Genomic DNA, 19,996 nt, shown 5'->3' on the forward strand with positions numbered 1-19,996 from the left:
TAGCAAAGCAGCAGGTCAAGCTGACACCATGTCTTCATTTAATGTGGGGACACCCTGTTTGTGATGCCACTTGTTTGAATCACCTTCTCCTCAGGTCCCTGATGAGGCCTGAGGAGACCTGCTCCAGATGTTTGGGGATCCCCTGACACCTGCTACATGTGATTAATAACAGTTTACTAGTCACATATACTCACACTTCAGGGTAGAGGATACCAAACACGGTGCAGGACTGCACAGAGATTGCACTTGGGAACAGAGAGAAGGAACAGGGCCTTGGAAGGGAAGACTTGGTTGAAACAAGAGGGCAGGCAAGTCCTGGTTCCCATGGGAGGGTATGAGTTGCTTCCTTGAAAAATTCAGTGGGCTTCTAGAGAACTAAACACTACTCCCCAAAAACCAGTAGGTTCTAAGTCTGGTCCCTGTGATGAGAAGGGTGTTTGGTTAAGAGACCTCCCCTGTGATAGGGAGAGGAGAACGTGCATGATGCCATTTGAGTCCCTCCTTGATCTTCAGGTGTCAAGACAGCCCTTATTACAGAATCTTAATTTCAGGCCTTATGCCATAAGAGGGTACGACAAAGTAATTCTTACCTTATGTAAAGTAACTTGTATTCCTCTATGCAAGCAATGAATATGTGGGCTCCACAATCAAACACACATTCACAATTACTCGTACAAAGAAAGTACTTCGGAATAAATCTAACAGTGCCTGTCCAGGCATCCCATGCTGAAAGCTATTTAGCACTGATACAGGAAGTCAAAGATATAAATAAATGGAGAAATACACCATGCTCGTGATTTGGAAGACTAAGCATTGTAAAGATGTCAATTCTCCCCAGACTGATAGAGTTAATGCAGTTCCTATCAAAGTCCTGTCAGCTTTGTTTGTTTTTGTTGAAATAGACAAAAATATTCCAAAATGTATGTGGAAGGACAAAGGAAGTAGAGTAGTTTCAAAAACTATTTTGAAAATAATACTAATGGGTGAACACAGTCTACAGAGTTTCAGAACTTAGTAGTTAAAATAAGGAAGGCTGTGTGCTATTTGCAGGACTGAAACATGGAACCGAGCAGAACAGGGGCACCTGGGTGGCTCAGTGGGTTAAAGCCTCTGCCTTTGGCTCAGGTCATGATCTCAGAGTCCTGGGATGGAGCCCCACATTGGGCTCTCCCCTCAGCAGGGAGCCAGCTTCCTCCTCTCTCTCTGCCTGCCTCTCTGCCTACTTGTAATCTCTGTCTGTCGGGTAAATAAATAAAATCTTCAAAAAAAATTTATTTTTAAAAGAACAGAGCAGAACAAGGAACCCAGGAATAGTCCCCACAAATAAGCCCAACTGTGTTTTGAAAAGGGCACTAAAGCAAATCTAATGGGAGAAATCTGGGTTTGTACTCTCTACAGCCTTCTAAAGCTTGTGGAAGTCAGAGAGGCCAAACTCAGAAACAGCAGCAGCAGAGAAGAATGATGGTGGTGTGACCCAGGCCCTACCAGGTGGGAATGGGGAAGGAGAGATATTGGGTGACCCAGGTTGTGTGGGCAGGGTCCAAAGAGCTTTCCAGTGATGCTTTCCAAAGGCCTAGGGAGCTGGGAAACTGTCCAATCAGCATGTGGGCACAGGCGCCAATGAGGGGGAGGGTTGCTAGGATAGCTGACAGGGGGCGGGTCAACAAGATGCCTCTGCTGAGTGCGGGGCTTGCATGGCATCTCCGGATCCCGCAACCTTGCCCCAGTGGGTGCAGAACCTCCAGACCCATGGCCATTGGCCTGAGGACACTCTTTTTCACCTCCTGTACATCCTCTTCAAGGTCGACGCAGAGGAAGACAGATTGAGCGGCCCCTGGGAAGATGCTTCTGTGCAGAGGTACCTGTGGGGCATGATGTCAGGACCCTGTGTCCTTGGGGTCTTGGGCCTTGCTGGGAGGCAGCCTGTGTCTCAGGAATACACTGGATTGCCAAAAGGTATCTGTCAGCTCCTGCGCCCCTCGTTTCCCATCTGAGAGGAGCCCAGAGCAGGACTTCATTTATGGAGCTGCTAATTATTTCAAGTGTGTTGTGAGAAAGGGGGAGTGGGAATGCGGCCTGAACCAGGCACATGAACTTTCGGCCTTCTTGGCCGAAAAGTCCTGCTAAAAGCCCGACATGAAGCGAGTAAGTTGTAGTTTTGATGAGGGAGAAGTTTCGGTTCTCCCTCTTGAATAGTTACATTCCACTAGGGGTTGTCAGGATCTCCACTGTGCACCTGAGATAGGGCCAAATAGGAGTGTGTGTGAGTGTGTGTTTGTGTGTCTGTGTGTGTGTGTGTAGGGGTAATGGCCTTTTGGATGGGTGGTGGGCCTTCAGTGACTGGAAAGCATGATCAGTAGGACTGACAGGATGTGTGAGGGACTCACCAACTGGTTGAAAAAGACAGGAAGGACATAATGATCCGTGAAATTCATCATTACTCTTTTGCATTGAGTGCTGAAAACTACAGCGTGCATTAGAGTTTATCCTTTACTGAGTAGTGTTGAAGCTGAGACCAGAAGGCTAAGAAATAAAAGGTGGATGTGGGAAGGTGTTCAGTGAGAGCAGGGAAGGATGTGTACTGTTACAGGAACTGAGAGAATGTCTTTGAATCTCGGGCCACGTGGGGACTGTAGGGTGGGGAAAACCAAGGTTTGGGGTGAGGACTTGGACTTTTTGTAGGTTCTTGGAGACTAATCATAGTGATTTAAAACATGATGCTCAGGCCCAAGCTGATCCTAGCTCTGCGTCTTAGGAGCTGTGTTACTCTACCATTGTAGGTCTCAGTTTCCTGAAGGAAGAAATGGGGGTGATAATAATCCCACTTCATAGATGATTGTAAAGATGAAATGATATTTAACGTTAATAAAACACTCAGAGCCATGTCTGACATGTAATAGGTGTCAGTGGTGGATTCAAGAAATAAATAGGGGCACCTGGGGGACTCAGTGGGTTATAGCTCTGCCTTTGTCTCAGGTCATGATCCCAGGGTCCTGGGATCCAGCTTCACATTGGGCTCTCTGCCAACAAGAGTTTGAATCCCAGGACCCTGAGATCAGGACCTGAGCTGAAACCAAGAGTCGGATGCTTTGCCAAACTGAGCCACCCAGGCACCCTTACAGGGCCTGTTGCCTTAGGAAAATAAATTGCAAGGGTAAAGAAAGAGGAGGGAGAAAGTGAGGCCTGTTATTAAGAGAGGCTTGAGAGACTTGTTAACCAATTGCAAGGTATGGGTCTTATCCTCACTCAGGATTTAACAAATACAGAGAGTCAAAATATTTATGACATAATCAGCTAAATGTCTTATTTTCCCCAAGATTTTACTTATTTAGACAGAGATCACAAGTAGGCAGGGGCAAGGCAGAGAGAGAGGAGGAAGCAGGTGCCCCGCTGTGCAGTGAGCCAGATGCGGGGCTTGATCCCAGGATCCTGGGATCATGACATGAGCCGAAGGCACAGGCTTTAACCCACTGAGCCACCTAGGCGCCCCAATCTGCTAAATTTGAACTGTGACTTGACATGTCATGATATTGCGAAATTATTTTGAAATGTTTAAAGAGTGAGTATAGTTTTGCGGGCATATCTATGTGTGTGTCCATTAAGGGCAGTTTTGCTCCCTAGATGTTTGGCAAAGTCTAGGACACTCGGTGGTCATAAGCACAAGTGAGGAAGAGGCTCTCTGCACCTCATGTATGGAGACCAGGCGTGCTGCTAAGCATCGTAGTATACTCAGGACAGCGCCCTCAGCAAAGAATGATGGGGTCCAAGGTGTGGGTTATGCCAAGGTTGTGTAAGCCTGTTCTGGAGACAGGTGTTGATGTAGCCATGGGTTCAATGATAGGATGAAGATAGTTGTTTCAAAATGTGATGGGGGCTGTGGGGATGGGCTGTGAGCTGAGAATTATTTAAGTTAGTGATGGGAGTTCCTTATACCATTCTCTCTATTTGGGTGTGTGTATATGTATGTATCTGTATGTTTACATAGTGTGTGTGTGTGTGTGTGTGTGTGTGTGTGTGTGTACAGTATGTGTGTATATTATATGCAATTGCATATTTCCATAACAAAAGCTCACAAGCTTGCTAGGGGTGATGTAGAGTCTGGTTCACGTGGCATCTGGTGCCAGCACGTGGGGAGGGTGGACAAGCTGAGACAGGATTTCGCAGGAGCGGCAGCAGTGGCGTCCTTAGCAGGCTTGGTCTGCAGTGGAATGTTGGTGGTGTCTGGCTGTCGAGCTTCCCTTTATCCCTGTTGTATTTTTATTTTTTTTGTCTTGTTCTTTGGCCTTCCTAATAACCTTCCAATAAATTCTTTTTCTGTTAAATTTAGTCAGAACCAGTTTCTGTGAAGCAAGAATTCTGACTTACACAAAAAAAGGGTGAAGCTGATGTATAGAGAAAAGGTGATCTGACAGACTGTGGGAGGAGAGAGAGGAATTAGGAGAAACAGATATATAAAAATATATGTCATTTCTACATCTAACAACTAAAATTTACAGAGTAGATAGATAGATAGATAGATTTATCTATATGCACATACATATATATATAATATTTGAGAGAAAGAGAATCTCATGGTTTCTGTTTTTCTTGTTCTTAACTTCTATCCCTCTCAAGACCACAGTTTAATTCTTGTCCAGGAATATTGTGAGATAGCCCCATTTTTTTAATATAAGAAACTCTCATTTCTACTTCAATAAATGCAAGTGATCTTCTGTCACCTACAACCCACAGAAGCTCAGCATAGTTTAGATGGTGATGTGCTCACCTAACCACCTTGTTGCTATACTTGCTTTTGCTCACTGCTGTGCAGAGGTTCCACAAATGTCGGTTTCATGGGCACACGATTGTCATTTGGCTCCAGACAAGGAATGAATGTGCTGTTCATGGCAGCAGAGGCACTCTGGTCTTCTTGGCCTTTCCAATAATCATTGTAAGTGGACACACTTATCGAGAGTTCACTCTGTCAATTGTGCTTGTCTTTCATAAGTTTTGCCAGTAAGCCTCAGTCTCTCTGAACACCCCTGACTGTAGGGTCCTCAGTCCTTGGGTTTGTGAGGCACAAGGAATGAATGAATCCAGCGGGGTCCCTTGAGAGACAGCCTGCCGGCCTCTCCTGGTGGGTCCTATACCGACAGACAAAGGCCATTGCAACTTCATTGAGGAAGGTGGCATATAATGTGAAAGAGTGTACAGGGAGGATAGCCTGCATTTTCCGAGAACAGGCTTTGAGTCAAATAGCCTTAGACTATCACCCTATTTCTCCCCTGTGCTCCTGTGCTTCCTTAGGCATGTTTTTTGACCTCTCTATCCTCGGTTTTCTCGTCTGTAAAATGGACTGTTTTATGGATTAAATAAAAAAAAAATGTATACATATGTAAATTCACAGAGAAGATGGCCTATGGGGAGCCGTGTAGAAATGGTATTTTTATTATTACTCAACATTGTGGTTAATATTATCATAGGAAAGTTCTTCCGCTATAAAGAGCATGAAGCACGAGATGCTCCATTTGGCCCCTTCCAGGCCCTGTGTTTTCCATGATGCCACTTACTCATGAGCTTCGTGATCTCATGCGTGGGTGACCCCTTCTGGGCCAGCACATTAATTATGTAGCCTTGGTAGCTCCCAGGGGCCAGGTCTTGTGGAAAGGGTTTTTGTGTTGGAGCTGTTGGGTCCTGGCTACCTGGACTCCATCACCTTCTACCTGTGTGACACTCGGGACCTAATAACCCTGTGACAGGCAAGCAATTCGGGCTGTTCCTTAGGGTTGTTGATGATGATTAGATGGAATGGTACATATAAAATGCCTGGAACATGTCAAGAAATGTTTGACCTCATTCCATTTTCTTACTCTTTTTTACTAGCTCCCAGAACAACCCACTTCTACCCATTTCTGTTTCAGAGAGGTGAGGTAATTCTGCGAAGGCCATAGTGTTAGGCGAATAAGGTGAGGAAAAGATATTGCAGGTGTTGTGAAGAGCATGATTAAAAACTGGGGAGTAAGAACCCGCTGTGAAGCTGCAGGTAACAGGGCGTGGCTGGAGAGCCAGAAGTGGGCGAGGGAAGGGTGAGGGATAAGTTTAGGAAGGACTTTGGATGTTGTGCTGAAAGACAGTGGGTCCTTGAGGGACTTTAAAGTTGGAGTGACCTCGTTTAATTTGCATTGTCAGAGCATTCCAGAAGAGAGGTTGGAGGAGGAGCCAGTAGAGACAGAGAGACTCCAGAGGAGGAGGATCTTCTCTGAGGGATCATGGCAGCCAGTGCAGAGGGTTTGAAGCAGGAGTGAAAGGATCTGGGTCCTTAAGAAGGCACAGCCCACTGGGGAAGAAGACGCCTGTATGGGAGGGAAAATGATATAGTACAGTGCCCAGCATGGATGCCAAGAGCATGCAGCCTGGAACTGCCGGTCACACAGGCCTATGGTGCCGGATCCCATATTCATGGAGCAGTGCATTCAGATCAGATGGAATCAGAGCAATAGATTCTGCCAGTTCTGCTTTGGTCAGTAAAACTCAGGATTTAGCTTCTTAATGTCCTGCTTTGTTAGGACTGCTCTCTCTTTTCAAGGGGTATATGTGTGTATTGGAATAAGGGACCAACATCCTAGTTACAAAATCAGGAGAGAAGCCTTATTTTTGTCTGTGAGATTCTACCTGCCTCCAGCCCTCAAATGAGAGTGCAGCATTTTTTGTCATCAGGCAGATGTGATTCCAAGTTCACACTCTGCCACGTCACTGTATGACCTTGAGAAGAAAACCTCATTTCTGGGTCCTCGGTTTTCTTATATAGACAGTGGGAGTTATTATGCTGTCTTCTTCCTAGAGTTGCTGTAAAGAAGAGATAGTGCATGTGTGTTTCTTATCTCAGAACATAGCGTGAAGTGCTAAATGGACATTAAGCATTGTTTCTTGCCTTGTCATTTGTGGCCTTGTGCCCAGGTCAGATAGTGTGGGTTCCCATTCTGACATCAAGTCATGAGAGCCATTTTGTTTCTATACAGATTTCAGTGACTACAAGAGAGTCTGAATACATCACCAATCAGACTTGATTTGTCCTCAGTGGTCCAGAGCCTCCGATTTCCAGGAATGGTTCAAGGATCCCCCTGGGGGCATAGCCCACGTGGAACTCACTCAGAAGCTTTCTGGGACTTGGTGATCCTTCTCACTGTGATAATGGCACAGCTGAATTTCCCAGAAGGAATCATTAACCACTGATCCCACAAAGGACAGAGCTGAGCTCTTTGCCAGGCATCTAGGACAAAAAGGATTCTTGCTTATGATTCTTGGTTTCAGTCCACCAAGGAGAGGAGGAGAAGCAGACTCCCCCTTTCCATGGAGTAGGTCATGGTTAGATATAGACCATGGATTAGCTTTCAACTTCCCTTACCTCTAAACTCAGCTCTTGCTTCCTTCTACCCTGTCTACCCCCAAATCAGAACAAATGCTGACCTGCTGGGATATATGATGGGGCTGAGGAGGAGGAATGCTAAAAAGTAGAGCAAGGATATATCCCATATCTTCTTGCATATTCACTGTATGTCCACTCCAGGTTTTTGATCCTGTGATGAATAAGAAAAAGAAATAATAAATGGAACTTCATGAGTCTAAGCTTTTCTTCACAGCATCCTTCCTTTCAAATAAAATCCAGAAGCCATATGCAACCATGCCAAAGTATCTGTGTCACTCAAGTGTAGAGCCCGTCTCCTGCAGTGAAACATGCAGATCAAATGTGAATGCTTTTCTGTTGCTGTCTAAAGCTGCTTTCCACCAGGATGGCACTGAAGAACTCATTGCTTTGAGGAAAGGACAAACATGGAAAAATTAGTCCTCAATTTCAGTTCAAAAAAGGGAAACTGAAGATCTCTTGCACACAGAATAGAACCAGGACCTATAGACTCTGCAGAAGAATTGATGATCTTGAGTATATCATTGACATTGGCCCCAGTTTTTTTGTCTGTAAAATGGGGAGATGAAGTTAGATCAAGTGTCCCAGTAGGTATAGTCTTGGCTCTTGGCATTCTGGGTTGGATAATTCTCATTGTGGAAGCTGTTCTGTGCATCGCAGAATGTCTAGAAGCACCCCTGGCCTCGACTCAGTAGACGTCAATAGGATTTCCCTTACGGTGACCAATGGTGTCTCTAGACGTTGCAGATATCCTTTGGACATAAAATCACCCTGGTTGAGAACCACTGAATTAGATCTGTTAGATAATAAGCAATTTAAAATTTTCCAAGCTGGAGTGAGAGTTGGGGCTCTGCTATCTCCTGGTACCTAGCCCTGTGTGTGGCATTGTGGCAAGCATTCAGTACAAGCTGAATGAGTGAGATGAAATACACAGCTCCTTCCAGTTCTAGATCAGTTCTTTGGCAGCAAGAGAATCACTAGATGGTGATGATCTTATCACCCATGTGACTGCCTCTATTTGGGTACTGTTTAACATTCCTGGATAGAAGTAGACTAAAAATACCACCTGGTGCTATGAAACAAATAGGTCTGTCTGGCAGTTTAGCAACAAATAGTGACTATAATTATCAAGGAGGGTCCACTCAATTTCGACAGCGATCTTAGATCGTGTCCCCTGAAAGTTAACTCTGAATTTTATGAATATGACAAAAAATTTAGTTGAGAAAAATGAGTCCCGATCTTGGAATATCATGATCTGAACCAAAGTCAGACACTTATCCTGGTAAGCCACCCAGGTGCCCTCAGCCTGTTTTTTAAAATGGGATTTTACTGGAATACTGCCATACTCATTCATTAACAGATTGTTTAGGGCTTCTTTGATAACACCAATGGCAAAGTGGAATCCTTGGGACAGAGAATCTTTAGCAAGTAAAGTCCAAAGTATTGACCATGTGGTCCCCTTATAAAGAAGCTTACTGGTCCCTCTTGTAGAGCACAAGTTTTCTCAGGGATGCCCTGTTGCACAGTAGGAAATATGCTTATATTTAATGAGTGTGTGTTAGGTTGCGCCATATTAAATTGTCATCATTATAGGACAAAATGGTCAGGTATTGGCACTTATGTATATGATCCACATAATGTAACTTTCCAAGCATAGATACATGGAGTACAGTCTGTGCTCTTAAGGACACGCACATAGGTACACACATGCACACATGCTACTGCTGTCAGTGAATGTAGGAATCGTTATACTAGAGGCACAAACTCAGTATTTCAGGAGCACAGAGTAGTGTGTGCACGGTTCTTACCAGTAAGGGTGAGGGAAAGGGACTAGAAGCTTGAGAGGCCTCCAGAGAAGTGGCTGTGTTTCTGGCTGCTGTGCATTTGAGCTGCACTTCATGGCACCTGTAGGATTTGTTTCGGGTCAAAAGAAGCGTTTTCTACAGGGGTGGGGGTGGGATTGACATTGAGCTATAAGAAACATGCTGCATTCTCTCGTTCAAGCACAATTGCTGTTCATCCTGGAAAACAGTTGCTTAGAATTAGAGGACATTAAAGATCGAGTGAGCATGACTCCCTAATTTTTAGATGAAGGTTGGCGGCAAAGGGATAAGTTCAAGATCTCCCTGTTGTTGACCAGTTGTTTTATTGGCAGGACTAGAGCCTATGTCTTCTACGCCCCAACTCAAGTTGATGTCCATCAGGCCACTCGGAAGTCAAAGAAATCAACTACTAGAGACAGTGGTAGCAGACAGGCCTGGGCTTGCATTCTGGCTCTGGTACTTACTGTCTCTGTTACTCATCACAAGGTTTGTGAGCCATATTGCCTCCAACACAGACGCCCTCAGAGTAGAGGTTTAGAAAGCTCAGAGTCTGAAACCAGAGTCTCAGAGTTTCATCCCCGCACCACTATGTGCTAGCTCTGTCACCCTGGGCACATTACTTACCTTATATGGACCAGTAATATAGAGATAGTACTACTACTTACCTCACTGAGGTATAGGACTGAGTGATTTTAGGATTAAATGCAGGCATAAGGCACACAGAAAAATACCTGGGACATGCTGAGTTCTATATGCTAACCTTATTAGAAGAAAAACAGTGGATTGGGACATCTCAGTGGCTCAGTTGGTTAATAAGTGTGTGCCTATGGTGCAACTCATGATCCATGAGTCCTGGGATGCAGCCCTGCCATGGGCTCTTTGCTCAGCAGGGGGCCTGCTTCTCCATCTACTGCTGTTCTCTTTGCTTATGCTCTCCCATTCTCTCTCTGACAAATAAGTAAATAAATAATAAAATCTTTCAAAAAAGAAAGAAAAAACAGTGTATCCTACGAGTGTTCTAAGAACCAAGGAGAGTAATTTAGGGGAAGCCTTTTTCCATACTTGTAGAACAATACAAGTAGAAATGTATTTTTCTTCTCTTTGTGAATTGAAAGACTAGCATCCTGGAGATTGATGGTGATGATTTTCATTTCTTACAGCCTTACTATTTGCCAGGGACATGACTTCTGTTAGTTAAGCGTCACAAGATCCAGAGATGGTTCTTAGTTTTGGCTGACAATTGTGACTGCATAGCAGAGTGTAGGAGGACAGTGTGCTGCAGACTCTGGGGCCAGGCTGCCTGGGTCTGAATCCTTGCTCAGCCTCTTACTGGCTGTGTGAACCCAGCTGTGTTGCTTACACCCTGTGCCTTGGGTTTCTAGTCTATAAATGAGAATGATGAATATAGTGGTTTTGAGCATTAAAGGAGATAATTTTGTGAAGTGCTTAGGACAGTGTTTGATGTATAGTATTTGTTTAAGGAAGAATGAAAGCGAGAAGCAGACTCCTTGCTGAGCAGGGAGATGGATACAGGGCCCAGTCTCAGGACTCTGATATCATGATGTGAGTTAAAGGCAGATGCTTAACTGACTGAGCCGCCCAGGTATGCCTGTCATCACCATTTTCACTATTACTGTAGATAGAGTTCTGTGGGCATTCAATATATGCTGGGGATTAACTCTGTTGATATTATTGGTATCACCAGTAGAGCACAGGGCCTGTACACAATAGGCACTCAGCACACAGGGAATCAATGAATGCATACTCTAGAGCCAGTCTGCTCTAGAGTATGCCAGATTCCCATTCTGGCTCTATCACATTAGAGCTTTGTGATCAGGCAACTTATTTAATCTCCTTATGCTTGTTTCTGTCTCTGTAAACGAGGGTCTCAGATTCCTAAATTAATGGGGTTGCTGTGAGCAGGAGGTAAGCCAGCCCATTCGCATGCCTGCAGACACACACACACACACACACACACACACACACACACACACACACACGTAAGGCCACACTGCCCTCTGCTGACCACACCGTGTAAATGCATATTTAAGTCCCATGGGCCTCCTTCCACCCTAGGTCCAAGGCATCCCTGTACCTGCCTTAATGCACACAGACACAAGGATGGACCTCTGTGTCCTCCTTACCTCCCTTCAAGTCGGCACCGGGCTGCTCCCCACAGCTGATTCAGCCACCTCAGGATGTTCGCTCAGGTCGTTCTCCCCCTCCATGGGCCCGATGTGGTTCCTGCAGGATCGATGGCTCTTGCTTGGTTTCTGAGCAGCTGCCCAGGCCAGGAAACCCAGGCCCTCAGGGCTCGGGTTTTGAAGGCTCCCATCTACCTCTGGCCTGCAGGAAAACTGTCGCAGGGAGCCAGATACCTGGGACCTGGCTCTGTCATGGACCCCAGACATGAAGAATGTGCACTCCATGATGAGGAATACAACACTCGCATGCTCCCCAGAGTTTCTCACCTCACTGCCTCCGCTCAGAGAGGTGGGTGAATATTTAATCCTCCCCAAGCTCTAGGTCTTGACTCTAGCAGCTTCCCTTGGCCTGAAACATAATGGAACTCTCAACCTTTAACTTAAATATTGATGCAAATTCTGCATACTCTTCCCCATTAGTTTAGCATGTTTCCATCTGAACCCTGCTTTTAGCCCATCCATGTCTGAGCCTTTCGGGGACTCCTACGGTGTCAATCTGCACTATTGGTCAGAGGGAGGGTCTTGCCACACTTGCCAGCCAGTCCTGCAAAGTGGTTGCAGGACCACGTGAGGGTTCATGTGGTTTAGAGCAGAATACTGACACCAAGACCGCTGCTCTCATCCAGGAAAGAGGATGCATGACACACCATTAGAATTTTCATAGGAATTGCACTGAATCTATAGATTGTTTTGGGTAGTATGGGCATTTCAATCATGGTAATTCTTCCAACGCATGAGCATGAAGTATGTTTCCATTTGTTTGCGTCTTCTTCGATATCTTTCAGCAGTTTCTGGTAGTTTTCAGTATACAGGTCTTTGCCTCCTTGATTAATTAGACTCTAGGTATTTTATTTTTTTGATCCATTTATAAATGGGATTGCTTTCTTACTTTCTCTTTCCTATAGTTAATTTGCCTTTACCGCTAACTGGTCTTAAGTTTTACCTTTATCTCTCTTGCCATCAGTAACCATTATTCTGACTTCTAAAACCATTGATCAATTTTGCCTTCTCACTTATACAAATGGAGTCATACAGTCTGTGCATCTTTGTATCTCACTTCTCTTCAAATAATGCCTGTGAGATTTATACATGTCATTGTCTGTATCTGTACCAATAGTTTATTCTTCATCATTTTGTAGAATCCCATTCTTTGAACATACCTAAAATGTACTTCACTCTACTTTTGGTGAGAATGAAATTGTTTCCAATCTGGGATAACATGAATAAAGTTGCTATACATATTATAGTACATGTCTGTTGCTGAATACTTGCAGAGATTTTATGATTGGTATATATTCAGGAGTAGAGATGCAGAATTGTAATGGTGTACATAGTTTAAGTTTGATTAAGTTATTACCACACAGTTTTTTAATGCCTAACATATACTCCTACCACAGTGGAAGCTGAATAAAATTGAATAAAAGTTCCAATTGCATAATTATGCTGAGCAAAATAAGTCAGAGAACGACAAATATCATATGATTTCACTCATGAAAAATCATTTATGAGCACTGGATTTTGTACTGTGTGCTGAATCACTAAATCCTACACTTGAAACTAATATTATACTTTATGTTAACTAACCAGAATTGAAAATAAAATTTAATTAATTAAAAAGTTCTATTCGCTCCATACCCTCAACAACACTTGTTATTATGAATCTTTCAAACTTTAGTTATCCCTATAAGCATGCAGTATTATTTCATCAGAGTTCTCCTATAATTTTAAGGGCCATGTAGTAGTTCCTTCTGTCAAGATGATAAAGTTTTTTAGTTTACTAATCTTTAATTGTTGGAGGCTTGTTTTTGTTTTCTTTTTAATTCTTTACAAAACACCTGGATGATCATCCTTTAATATAAAATTTTTGTGTGCCAATATCAGAAATGAAAAGAGAGTTATCACTACAGAGGCAACTGGGTGGCTCAGTGGGTTGAAGCCTCTGCCTTCAGCTCGGGTCATGATCCCAGGGTCCTGGGATTGAGCCCTGCATTGGACTCTCTGCTCAGCGGGGAGCCTGCTTTCTCCTCTCTCCCCCCCCCTGCCTCTCTGCCTACTTGTGATCTCTGCCTGTCAAATAAATAAGTAAAATTAAAAAAAAAAAGAGTTATCACTACATATCTTACACTTAAAAAAGTTAGGGGCAACTGGGTGGCTCAGTTGATTAAGTGTTTGCCTCAGCAGTTTTGGCTTAGGTCATGGTCTCAGGGTCATGGAATTGGGCCCCACGTTGGGCTCTGTGCTTAGGAAGGAGCCTGCTTGAGATTCTCTCTCCCTCTATGCCTGTACCAATCTCTCACACTCTCTCTCTAACATACATAAATCAATCTTCTTAAAAAAAAAAAGATAACAAGACAATACTATGAGCAGTTTTATGTCAACAGATTCAACAATGTAGACGAAAATGGAAAGATGCCTTGAAAAATATACTTTAGTGGCACCCACGTGGCCCAGTGGGTTAATCCTCTTCCTTGGGCTTTGGTCATGATTTCAGGGTCCTGGGATTGAGCCCAGATTGGTCTCCCTGCTTCCCCCTCCTCCTCTGCCTGCCTGTCGACTTGTGATCTCTCTCTCTCTCTCTGTATCAAATAAGTAAAATCTTTAAAAAATATATATAACACCACAAAATAAAACAAAAATCTGAATGATTCTATATCTATTATAATAATTGAAATAATTATTAACAACTTTACCAGAAGGAAAGTCCTAGATCCAAGTAGTTTTACTGGCAAATCCTATCAAACATTTATGGAAGAAATAACACCAAAATTACAAAAACCCTTTCAGACAGTAAAGGAGCAAGTAACACTGGGTGTTATGAGGTTTTAAGCCTTTGCCAATGTGAAAAGTGAAATCACTTTAATCTTATTTGTCCTTTCATTACTAATAAGATTGGATTTTTTTTAAAGATTTTTGTTTGTTTTCAGAGAGAGACAGTGAGAGTGGGAACACAAGCAGGGGCAGTGGGAAAGGAAGAAGCAGGCTTCCCACTGAGCAGGGAGCCTGATGTGGGGTGTGATCTGAGCCATGACCTGAGCCAAAGGGAGATGCTTAACAACTAAACCACCCAGGTGCCCCAAAATGTTTCTTTTTTTAAAAGAAAATGTATTTATTTGAGAGAGAGAGAGAGAGATACCACAAGTAGGCAGAGGGGCTGGCAGAGAAAGAGCAGGGGAAGCAGGCTCCCTGTTGAGCAAAGAGCCTGATGTGGGTCTCGATCCCAGGACTCTGAGATCATGACCCAAGCTGAAGGCAGAGGCTTAACCCACTGAGCCATCCAGTTGCCCCAGATTGAAGTTTTCTGTATATTTGCTGTCCTTTTCCCATTTTAAAATCTTTGAGAGAGGGCGAGAGAACAAGGGAGAGAGAACACGAGTTTGGAGGGGAAGGCAGAGGAAGAGAAAGAGTCAGAGAAGAGAGAATCTCAAGCAGGCTCCCCACTGCATGGGGAGCCTGGCACTGACATGGGGCTCAGTCTGACAACTTAAAGTTCATGAACTGAGCCAAAATACATCAAGGGTTGGACCCCTAACTGAGTGAGACTGAGCAGAGTGTGGTGTGCTCATTATGAAAGTAAAAGTCCTCAGTTCACAGTCCCTCTACCTCCACGCTATGGTCTAAAATACCTGCTTGTCATTAGAGCACTTTTGACCTAAGGTATCATTCAAAGACTGCAACTGTGGGAGAGACGGATCATTAATCCAGTCACTCCTCATTTACTAGATTTTCAGTAGTGCACTAAGGCACAAGGAGACAAGGTAGTTCGGTTTTGATTGAGAAAGGAGACAGGTCGTGAAAAACCAGAATATAAAAACCATAAAACTCAGTCCTGAAGGAGGCCCCATGCGGCCTGATAAGTGGAGTTAAAGAAGCAAAACAAGCCCTCTGGCAAAATGTTTTATTACAGACCAGGGCCTGTACAATATTTGTCTGGGGGATAATCTGTTCAGGGAACCAGAAATGTAATAAGACAAAGAAAAGTGCAGGATTATAATTCTTGGAGAGACTGAGAGTGTGTGGCTGGAAGTAATTTGGAATATTGTCTAAGAAACCCATAAAGGACACAGGAGTCAAAGGAGGAAGTTGCTAACCACCTACCTGAGCAAAGTAGATCAGACCAACTGCAGGGATTTGCTTCTGACTGAGAGGGGCATGCGAGTTTTGGGCCAGAGGTGCTTTGCTTGACACTCTAGGGATGAGGCTGCACACTGTCACCTCTTTCTTTTTAATCCTTCCCCACGCAGCAAGCAGCTCTTTCTCCAAACAGATGTTGAACAAGTGTCTAAAGGATGTTGGTTAAATTTTCGTTATGAAGCATATTGGGGTCCCTGAAGGGCTGCCCATCTCAGTCTCACCCTGGCTGCAAGAAGGTGGAGAGAAGAGAAGTGGAGAGATGCCACACTTTTCCTGGTACTCACTTGAATCCTCAAACTCTCCAGCTTGTTCACTCCTCCCTTCCTGACAAAACAAAGAGAAAAAGAAGAAAAGGGTAAAAGTCGGAGGATGTATTCGGTTATAAAACACCAGAACTCCTTTCCCCTGCCTATAATGTAAAGGTGATAGAGCTCTGACATCTCCTATCCCCCATTCCAAAATTGGAGAAGCTCTGAAAAATAAAACTGTTTCTCATATTTCATTTGATGCAAAACCTGACCTATCAGGAAGTGAAACTCTGTGTAGTCTTTATCCTAATCAGTAGACATATTCATATATTTCAATGCAGAAATATTTACTGGTATGATTTCAAGATGCAGCTCCATGGTTTTATGTACCATATCACCTTTATAAAAGCTGAGAAACAATGAAATCTATAACACGTTAGCCCTATAGTTTTCAGGTAAGAAATAATATTGAAAGATATTTCAGAAGCGATAAGTGAGAGAATGTTCACAAAGCACCCAGAACGTGCCTGACACCCAAGAAACAGGAATTCAGTTTCCTTCTGCCCATGTTTGGCTTATTTGGAGAAGGAGCTCTTCTTCAGAAATTAGCTCCAGGCTGGATAATGGGGATCAGATATTACCAATGAGGTACAGAGTGAAAATATTTGCAACTTCTACCACAGAGATCTAATATATATCTAACATATCCAGAACTCTCAAAGAAGAAAAAGACCAAACTTGGTAGGAAAATAGGAAAAATAAATGAATAGATAGTTTATAGGAAATGATAAGCAAATGTTCCTTAAACATTAAAAAAAAAAAAAAAGCCCACAGAGGGTTACAAGAGGGAAGGGATGGGGTGAAAGGGTAATCGGGTGATCGGTCCTGAGGAGGGCAGGTGTGGTGATAAACACTGGGTGTTACATGCAACTAATGAATTTTTGAACACTACATCAGAAACTAATGATGTAGTATATGTTGGTTAATGGGACATAATAACAATAATGATGATAATAATAATAATAAATAAGCCACCCTTGGAAGACTTCTTGTTTTCTGCTCCCTTCAACCAAGGTCCCTGTTCCCTCTTCTGGGTGCTCTCTCCTTCCGTTCCAATCTCCTGTCCGAGAACCACGAGGTGAACAATGTAGAAAGCAAAGCAGGACCAAACTGCAACAACAAGCAATTACACAACCAGAGTAGGAGGTTCCAGCCCTCTCTCAGCAACTCAATGCAGTCTACAGAGCATCCACGAAATACAGGTCTTGACGGCAAACCATCTGAATCCCACAGCTGTCTCCATACATCTGTCCACATCCACATCCACTGCGGAGGACACATTGATTTTAGGCACAGAGACCATTACAAAAATGCTCCCGATTTACTTTGGCCATAAGGGTAATTTCAATCTGTTTCAGAGGCATGAAATCACACAGAACATGTTGTGGTAACATAATGTGCTAGAAATCACTGATATAAAACTAACCAGAAATTCCCATATGTTTAGACAGAGAGAAGTACCTCTAACAATGATATAGGAGTAAAGAAATAGAAAAAAAAAGAGCTACATTGGAACTGAATGATATGAGCATGATACAATTGTAATCAAATATGTCTTTGGCTGAGAATATCCTGGAAATGTGGTGAGAACAAAATTATGCCTAATAGACTGAACCCTATAAATCCTATGTGATGAAGGAGAACACAGACCCATCCTGACATAGGCCTCCTGTCATTTGCTACCAATATCCCACGTCCCTCCAACCCTGCACAGTACCCCAGATGGACTGGCACCATGTGGTGGCCCCAAGTGGCTCCAGAAAGGATGCCAAGCTGTCCTCTGACTCAGAAAGTTGGATGCAGTCCTGTAGACATGCTCTGACCAGTAAGATGTGCGAGGCAGTGAGACGTGCCATCTCGAAAAGAACACCTGGGACTGAGTTTGGCTCCTGCTCCATCCATCTCATATAGCACCTGGCAATTACCTATGGTGGGTGCTCTTTTATCCTGGCCCCATGAAGACCGTTTGGACATGTGGCAGGTGCTAGAAACATACTTCTCTAATAAAAGCTGCTAAGGTACAGGGTTACAGGTTACTCACAGTAACATCTGGCCCTTCCTAACTGGCACGCATCCTCCAGGCTTCTCTCTGTGAGGCAGCACAGCCTTAAAGGCAAACCATGAACTCTCTTGTCTGAGACATAGGGTTTGACTTCCATCTCTGTCCATGTCTTTATTCCAACCTCAGGCAATTTACTGTGAGTCTCTGAGCCTCCATTTCTACTCTATAAGGTGGTTGGTTATACCATCTCAGGTTTGGGGGGATTAAGGAAATAATAATACATGTAAAGTTTGAGTCAGCAACTGGCACAGACAGCAAATGCTCAATAAATTTTTGCTGTATACCTTTATGTCTCAATTGTAAACATTCTGAAAGCTCAGAAATGTATTGTGACAAAAGAAGGACTTGTTCAATTTTTGGCTTGTGCATCCTTTTGATCTGTGTTTTTCAACAAACAGTGTAATATTTACATTCATTGACAGTATTTTTCCTCTTAACAAGGTACTCTGCTCTTTTTAAGTTCGAAATTATAGCTTGCTTCAGCTTTTTAAATTATTTAATGTTAAATATTGCCAATAATTTAATCGTTTTTCTATTGTGGGGCATTTTCATGGGCTGCACACGGCATCAAAAACAAATGAAGTAGATTAAAGCATATGATGTATTACAGGCTAGAATGAACACTTTGTTCACTTTTGTTTGTCATGTATCTATATATGTCTACATATATGTATATATGTATACAATTTAAGATGTACTCCCAGAGACTCTAAGATGGTGGAGAAATAGGAGACCTTCATTTCATCTGGTCACAGGAATTCAGTTAGACAGTTATCAAATCATTCTGAACGCCTGTGAACTCACCCAGAGATGTAAGAAAAGAGTAGCTGCAACTCTACAAATATAAAAGCGACCTCTTTCTACAAGATAGGACATGTGGAGAAGTGAATTCGCATTGATATATGGGAAGATAAACTGCAGGGAGGTACCAGAAAATGATATAGTAGAGGACTGCAAAGTAAGGACTTTTAGAAGTTTGCTCTGATGAGGGTCATTCCTGCTTGAACGGTACCCAGGTGGTGAAGCAGGGCAGAATCCTAGGTAGGACAGTGTCATCTCGAGATGCCCAAGGTCACAGAAATAACAGTGTTGCCGAGTGTGGCAGAGCTCCCAGGCATTGAAGTGGGGACTCTTGCTGGAATCATCAAGCCCCAGTGTGGACTCTCAGCTCCAGGCTGCCAGAAGCCATGGGACCCAGCAACAGCACACAGTGCCAGCAGAGACCCAGCAACAGCACACAGTGCCAGCAGGGACCCAGCAACAGCACACAGGCAACATCCCCTCTCCTCCCAGAAGGAGCGGCCTGGGTGTGCCCTGCAGGAGTCTCTAGGGTTTGGAGACTCAAACAGGGTTCCGCCCTGAGATACAAATGCTATTCATAGGCTGGGTTAGCACACAGAGCAGACAGAGACCAGGGAGCCAGGAACGATTCACTGCTTTTCCCTGAGGGTGCACTGAGGAATGGGGCCTCAGACTCTTGGATCCCGGCCTGGACTTTGTGAGGCTGTCTTTTTCATTCTCCTCCTCTAAGGAGGCACAGAGAACCTTCAGGGAACAAAAGCTGGAGCAAACTGGAGTAGATTACTGAGCTTGACACCTAGGCAAGTGCAGTGCAATTCTGCCCTGGGGCAAAAATGCCACAGAATCAAGGCAACAGGCTCCTTACCCAGAGGATCAGCAAGAACACACCACCAAGTTTAATGATCACTGAGAATGCCCAAACCCCAGAGCTAGGGGAATATAGCATATAGAATTCATGGGTTTTTTTTCCCCTTGGCTTTAAAAATAAAAATATTTTTCATTGTGTTGTTAGTCACCATCAAATATATCATTAGTTTTTGAGGCAGTGTTCCAAGATTCATTGTTTATGTACAACAGCCAGTGCTCCGTACAATACATGCCCTCCTTAATACCTACCACCAGATTCACGCATCCCCCCCACGCCCTCCCCTCCAAATCCCTCAGTTTGTTTCTCAGTCTCTCATGGTTCAGCTCCCCCTCTGATTTCCCCCAATTCACTTTTCCTTTTCTCTGCTGATGTCTTCCATGTTATTCCTTATGTTCCA

Source organism: Mustela nivalis (assembly GCF_964662115.1).
Source record: "Mustela nivalis genome assembly, contig: HAP1_SCAFFOLD_223, whole genome shotgun sequence".
NCBI lineage: Eukaryota > Metazoa > Chordata > Mammalia > Carnivora > Mustelidae > Mustela > Mustela nivalis.